Here is an 8,268-nt window from a genome sequence, read left to right as displayed (position 1 = left end):
TTTTTTTTCCCACCATCTTCAGTACAATTCTGTACAGTACACATCATACGGGGAAAAAAATCCGTCATCGACTTCTGTCTTAAATTGTTGAACCTCTGTTTGGCAGCTTCATCTCGCCATTTCCTCACTTGCATTAGGTGAATATGATCCACATCTCCTTATCTTCCAGCCACATCAGCAGGTTGTCAGCAGCGTTAAAAGCTGTTGATGCCTTGACTCTTGGGAGGTGACTAACTTCTTGTTCATCATCAGATGAATCGTGCTCCTGCGATGTTTCCACACCACTGATGATTTGATCATCCGTTAGCCACTGATACCCTGGATCGTCTGCGTCTTCAGTCAGCCATTGAACAGGTCCCCTCTACTCGCTATCATCGGCTTGGTATCCGAGTTCTTCAAATATTACATCGAATTCTGCCGAGTCATCGTAATCATGACGGTTTCTTTGATGAGGATCGGAGTCGTTGTTCGGCTCTTCTTTTAGAAGTTGTTGCCAGCTACGACTTAGGTTTTCTTCCGTTGCATCTTCCCATGCTTGGGAAATCCAACCAATGCAATACTTGATTGTCAGCTGCTTGATGACATTTGGAATGTCGTCATCGTTCACCAGGATGTGTCGTAGGAGATGCTTTTTGTAACGTCGTTTCAGGGGTTCCAAGATCCCCTGGTCCATAGGCTGAATCACGCTAGTGGTGTTTGGGGGAAGATACTCAACCCAGACGTTCCCATCCTCAGAAACGAGTTCTTCTTTTGGGGGGTGTGACGGAGCATTATACAAAAGAAGTAGAATTTTGTAAGGAATGTCGTGTTCATGGCACCACCGCCGGACAGTTGGAACAAAGTCACTGTGGAACCATTTTTTGAAAACGGTAGCATCCATCCATGCCGAATGTTGGCTATAATATGTAACCGGCAAGCGAGACATGTCTTAATTTTTATAGCATCTTGGTCACTTCGATTTGGGAATGAATAAAGAGAGGCAATTTGCACGTCCCTGAGGCATTGGCACAGTCCATGATTGTTACCCTGTCCTTTGATTTTTTTTAAAAAATTTTTCGCATATTTTTCGTTTCTTAAAACCAACGAACGATTAGGCATTAGCCGCCGCCAAAGACCTGTCTCATCGACGTTAAAAATTTGATATCTGTTCAACTGATTTTCCTCAATGATGCCTTCAAGTTTGGTTTTGAACTGGTCAATCGAGTTAACATCAGCTGATAGTGATTCCCCTTGAAGTGTCGTACATCGAATTCCATGTCGCGCTTTGAACTTATCTAACATCCACCACTAGCCAGAAAGTTTTGGCCAGGTTAAAATTGTTCGCATTATTCAATAGATGCTTCATCTCAACTGCATTATTGAATGGATGCTTTAGCTAACAAACAAGTGCATTATTCAATGTATGCTTCATCTAACCAACAAATTCATTATTCAATAGATGCTTCATCTCAACTGCATTATTCAATAGATGCTTCATCTCAACTCCATTATTCAATGTATGCTTCATCTAACCAACAATTGCATTATTCAATGTATGCTTCATCTAACCAACAACTTCATTATTCAATGGATGCATCAGGAAAGCAACAACTGCATTATTCAATGGATGCTTCATCTAACCAATAATTGCATTATTCAATGGATACTTCAACAGACCTACCAAGTCTCACGCCCACGGCGTGAGAATCACGCCCCAGCGCTTCTTCTCATGCTCAACCGCCCATCAGTCACTTTCTCAACGCCTGTCGTCGATGAGGCCAAAAAACACCCAAAAAACAGGGAACTGTCTCTTAAAATTTTTTTGCATATTTTTCGTTTCGTAAAACCAACGAACGATTAGACATTAGCCGCCACCAAAGACCTGTCTCATCGACGTTAAAAATTTGATATCTGTTCAACTGATTTTTCTCAATGATGCATTCAAGTTTGGTTTTGAACTGGTCAATCGAGTTAACATCAGTTGATAGTGATTCCCCTTAAAGTGTCGTTCATCGAATTCCATGTCGCGCTTTGAACTTATCTAACCATCCACCACTAGCCAGAAAGTTTTGGCCAGGTTAAAATTGTTCGCATTATTCAATAGATTCTTCATCTCAACTGCATTATTGAATGGATGCTTCAGGTAACAAACAAGTGCATTATTCAATGTATGCTTCATCTAACCAACAACTTCATTATTCAATAGATGCTTCATCTCAACTGCATTATTCAATGTATGCTTCATCTAACCAACAATTGCATTATTCAATGTATGCTTCATCTCACCAACAACTTCATTATTCAATGATTCAATGGATGCATCAGGAAAGCAACAACTGCATTATTCAATGGATGCTTCATCTAACCAATAATTGCATTATTCAATGGATACTTCAACAGACCTACCAAGTCTCACGCCCACGGCGTGAGAATCACGCCCCAGCGCTTCTTCTCATGCTTAACCGCCCATCAGTCACTTTCTCAACGCCTGTCGTCGATGAGGCAAAAAAACCCCCCCAAAAAACAGGGAACTGTCTCTTATAAAAGAATTATATGCGAAATTGCAGCCTGTATATAGTACTATAGTGTACATGTTTTTCAGATGCTAGCATGGTATTTGATTGCGGAAGTCATTTTACGCTAAATGATGAGCTTGATATTAAGCGTCAGTGCAGATCTACTTTGTATAAGAGGGAATTCCTAGTCAATAAAATCACGCCCCAGCGCCTTTTTTCATGCTCACCCGCCCATCAGTCATTTTCTCAACGCCTGTCGTCGATGAGGCCAAAAAAAAAAAACATAGGGAACTGTCTCTTATAAAAGAATTATACAAGTAAAATTGTATTATCATTTATGGGTATGCACCAAATTGCACAATTTAAAACCCAAAAATAAAAAAGTTTTCTATTGTGGGAGGCAACAACCACCACAGCACCACTCGCGCCCCCCCCCCCTTCCCACTCCACGGTTTGCTCCCTCAATAGATTGTTCTCACTCTCAGCTACTTGACAAATTTGACACCTCTGCTTCAAATAACCAAGAACTGCATTTTGAATGGATGCTTCAAATAACCAACAATTGCATTATTCAGTGGATGCTTCAAATAACCAACAACTGTTTTTCAATGGATGCTTCATCAGGTAACTCCACAGATACGTATGTCTTTAAGTCTTTTAACAAATTGTTGATTATTATATGCGAAATTGCAGCCTATATATAGTACTATAGTGTACATGTTTTTCAGATGCTAGCATGGCATTTGATCGCAGAAATCATTTTACGCTAAATGATGAGCTTGATATTAAGCGTTAGTGCAGATCACTTTGTATAAGAGGGAATTCCCTGTCAAGAAAGTTTAGTAATTGTTCTGACAAAGTGTAATGTCACCTTTTTAAATCATACCGTGTGAATATGTTCTGTCTTTCGTTATCATGCAAATTTTATGTATGGTTCTTTAAACTGCATTTAGTACTAAACTACCTAGACACTGCAGTCCCACTTAGTAACTCTGTTCCTTCATTTTATGCGTATTTGCATAAATCTGTGTATTGCTTCATGAATAGAACTAACAATAGTGTTTACAGTCTGGTATCTTTGTCAAAGTTAATGCTCTGTTTAACTCCAAGATGAGTCTTACTTGGAATAATAATAAATTATAATAATGTCATTTTGTTAGGCGCACGTATCCATCCCTAGTAGGGGTGCTCGCGGCACCGTTTTCCATCTGCCGAGTGTACATGTAGCCATTTTCCGCATTATTATGTGAATTAATTAATTTAATTATTTATTTAATCATTAATGTATATTTATTTGTGTCGGACCAGACAGGATGGGAAAGATAGGCAAAATAAGATACAACTACTCTTCGGGGTCACCATCCACCACCACCCTGGCGCAATCCCGGACCTCTGCCTAGGTGGCTCGAACAAAGGAACGGGAAACACATTTGCCCTGCCACAGACGACCGGGTGCTCAGGAGTTGTAATCGAGACAGTGGCCCCAAAAAATAAATGCCGGCCTGTGAGAGACGGGGAAAAGCGGTTATTGAGTTGATTCAAAGTGAGAAATAAAAAGAAAAGATTTAAGTTCAGACTTGAATTCAGAGAGTGAAGACAAATTTCGAACGTCGAATGGGAGCTGGTTCCAGACTTTTCCAGCTGCAAATTTAAAAGCCCTTGATCCCCAGTGAATGTTGGTTCTGTATTCTGCGAGCAATGAGCGATCAGCCGAGCGGAGGCCTGATCGAGATGGCTTGTGGGGGGTCACAAGTCTGCTGATATAGACCGGTGAAATGTCATGCAAAGCTTTGAAAATGAGCATCCCTAGCTTGTACGTTATACGTTGCTTCATTGGTAGCCAATGTAATTCCCTGAGGACTGGAGTTATGTGATCGTGTCAGAGTTATAAGTCGGGTAGCACTGTTCTGGACACGTTGGAGTCTAGTGATGAGTGACGTGTTCAATCCGTGCAGAATGGAATTACAGTAATCTAGCCTTGAAGTTATGAAAGAATGAATGAGTATTTCAGCAATGTGACTATTTATATTCTTTCGAATGCGACTGATGTTATGAAGGGAAATACGAGCAGATCTACAAACCGCGTTCACATATTGAACCATTGAAAGGGTGTTGTCAAAAAGAATGCCAAGATTTCTGCAGGTGGGTGATGGTTTGATTAGAGTTTCACCAATCTTGATGTGGTGAGTTCCAGCTTTGGATAAATTGTGTTTCGAACCTATGAGCATGAACTCTGTTTTCTTTTCGTTTAATTTCAGCAGGTTAGAGTCGAGCCAGATGCAGATTTCATCCAGACATACCTGTACTTTAGATACTGCGTCATTAACAACCGAATGTAAAGGGTCGACTGCAAAATATATCTGAATGTCATCAGCATAGCAATGGTATTGGAAACCATGTTTTCTAATTATCTTGCCTAAAGGTGTGATATACGTACAGAATAGAATAGGACCCAGGACAGATCCTTTGGGAAGCCCAAACTTCAAGGTTTTTCTAGAAGAAGTGTCACATTTAATGCGGACAAATGAGGTTCGATCACTTAGATATGAACGAAACCATTTAAGTGCTTTGTCAGTTATTCCAAAGGATGAGCTTAAGCGTGTTGTTAAGATTTGATAGTCAACAGTATCAAAGGCAGGAGAGAGATCGAGAAAAATTAAAATAGAAACTTTTCCTTCGTTCATGTTGCATAAGAGATCGTTGAGAACTTTAACAATTGCAGTCTCAACACTGTGGTGAAATCTAAGCAGATTGATGAATATCTAGTAGTTCATGCCCAGTTAGAAAAGAAAGTAACTGTGCAGCAACAACTCTGTAGTTTTAGAAAGGAAGCTAAGGTTGGAGATTGGTCGGAAGTTACTGAGAACATTGTAATCAAGGCTGGATTTCTTTAACACAGGACGGACTTGGGCCACTTTCATTGATGAAGGAACCTCGCCAAACTATAATGAGCTGTTAATGATTGCAGTCAGAACAGGCAGAACTGAAGTACATTTCTCAATCAAGACAGCTGAGATTGGGTCAAGATCGCATGATTTTGAAGGAAAATTCCTAACAATGGTCTTTACCTCATCGACTGAAACCTCTTCAAACTGGTTGAGAACAGCATGTATATTTGTACGATCAAGTAAATGTGGATCATGCGCTTGAGAGAAATCTTCACAGATTTTTTGTATCTTAAGATTGAAAAAAGAGTGGAAACAGTTTGCTATTGTATGGTCAGTGTCCATCCGTGGAAGTGGAGAAGGAGCTCGTCTATACAGAAGTTTGTCTGTAAGTTTAAAAATTTTCTTTTGATCCTTAGCATGTTCTTGGAAAAGTGAGATGTAGTAATTAGATTTGGCTCTTCTAATTATATAACATACAATTTTTTTGTGTTCACGGTAGATTTCTCGGTGAACTTCACAACGGGACTTTCGCCATCTTCTTTCTAGAAGGCGACATTTTCTCCTGCAGTTGTTGATGTTGTCATTAAACCACGGCGGGATTGAAATTTCACAGTACGTGATTTAAGTGGCGCATGTTTATTTACAGTTTGCAGCAGGATATTATTGTAGGTATCAACCTGAAGTGACAACTCATTAACATGTTTGTTAAAGGTAATGCAGGTCAAAGCTCTGGCATCCTCATGTAATCAGAAGATCTAGTGTATGGCCTTTAATGTGGGTGGGAGCTGTGATATGTTGTTTTAGACCATAGCTAGATAACATGTTGAGAAAGGAACTTGCCTGTAGGTCTGTTGCGTCATCCACATGAATATTGAAATCCCCAACTATAATTAAGGGGATTGTGTCCAATGAAACATGATCTATAATGGACGAAAACTCTTGAATGAAGTTTTCAAATGAGCATCCTGTGGATTTCGGTTGAGGACGATACAAGGTGATAAGATTAAAAGTTTGAATTGAATAGTTGAACATTGTCGACAAACATTCAAAAGACTTCGGGATAAGGGGCAAGGCGGGAAAAGTGGCATTGAAACCATTCCTATATACCAGTGCAACATCGCCACCACGCTTAGCTGATGGTCATGGGACACTTCTACATGTAAAGCCTGATGGTGTAAGGTCGCCAATGGCAACAGCATCTTCAGTTCGAAGCCATGTCTCACAAACAGCAACGATATCGAATTTATGTTCAAGAACATGATCTATGAACTCAGTTGATTTATTTCGAATGGATTGTGCATTCATTGAGCCTAAATTTACTCTAGGTGGTGGAGAGATTTTAAGTGGAACAGGAGTAGATTTGAACATTGATTTTATTTTCCTTTGAATATGGGAACCACCACGTCTCCCACGGAAATGACAAATATTCAAGTCTTTAAGTGTTTTGAAAGCAGATTTAGATAAGATATTCCTACGGTACCATGTACATGTCTAAGATTGAAAAGCTCACAGCATGTGTATCTAATCATTTGCATAACAATGGTGCTCAGAGAAGCTTAATGCAAGCTTCTATTGAGACAGTAGAATGGACGGTACAATGAAAACAGTCCAACTAGCTTACAATTAGCATAACAATGGAGCCTAACCAAGACCATGCAAAACAATAGTGCAGAGCTAGGCCAGTGTATAGAAACACTAAGAAGGTCAACAGAAGCTGTCTAGCCAGCCAGGGGAGTCATGAAGAATGCAGGAGAAACGGCCTAGGGAGACAATACAAAACACAGTTACTAAAACTGTTCAAAATTGAGAAAAGGCAAAAATTGTACATACAGTTTCCGAAGTGTACCTTAAGAAATGTCAGTATTTCAGTTTTAAAAAATGTTTAGTTTTCAAAAATGACAGAAAAGGCAGATTTTAAACTCAGCAAGTGGAAGATTGGCAGCAGCTAGACAGCGCCTACAATTATCAATGAGTGAGCTCAGGGGCTAACTTTCTTAAATACAGTAATTATTTAAATCACCTTTGGTGCCAGGGTGCCGCGTTTAGGGCACGAGGGCTGCGGAATTAGATTTTGATTGCTACCCCGGGATGTTCAGATTTTGTCTTTGTCTAGTTGATTTTGAATATTGTGTCTGTGTGCTATATCATTGTTTTTTGTTTCCCTACTTTTTCTAGGTTACTTTTTTTGATAACCAACAACTGTATTATTCAATGGATTCTTCAGCTAACTAAGGACTGCATTTATTTAATTGATGCTTTTATTAATCATCAACTACCTTATTCAGTTGATGCTTCAGCTATGACACTGACACTTTTATTATTTCAAATGATACAAAAGCATACTATTTGGTATATGGAAAACTGTGCAGCTGAATTGAAGTACATCCCCTTTACAGTATTCAAGCACAAAGGCATTTTGAGACGTTACAACATTGCATCCAGTAGTAAACATTAGTCTATTGGTACATTGTAGTAATGCCCCTACTTTGCCTATTTTCATCCTGAATTCTTGTGAGTACTGGAAGCAAAGCAAAGTTCATTGTCGGTTTTTGGTATTTATTGGCTGATTATTAACTACATAATTATTTTTGTTACTTGGAGAGGAACATGATCTAATTTAGTTTAAAATAACTTGACAGCTTGAGTACAAAATTGAAGATTGACATCATCAGAAGTACTGTAATGGCTTACTAAGTCACAATAAACAAGATGACTTAGTTTTAACAACAATAACAATCTAATCATCATTTTGATGTTTTTACAAAAAGTTATAACTAATGATAATTAGAGTCATTTTAATATTGATTTAGCACATTTTGCTAAACGTTTCTGTGCACTTTATACTTGTATTTACTAGAAAGACGGTAAAATTGAAGTTAGCACAG

Source organism: Anneissia japonica, unplaced genomic scaffold (assembly GCF_011630105.1).
Source record: "Anneissia japonica isolate Jap-2015-1 unplaced genomic scaffold, ASM1163010v1 scaffold288072_len178204_cov163, whole genome shotgun sequence".
Classification (NCBI taxonomy): Eukaryota; Metazoa; Echinodermata; class Crinoidea; order Comatulida; family Comatulidae; genus Anneissia; species Anneissia japonica.
Note: the sequence above shows the minus strand (reverse complement) of the source record.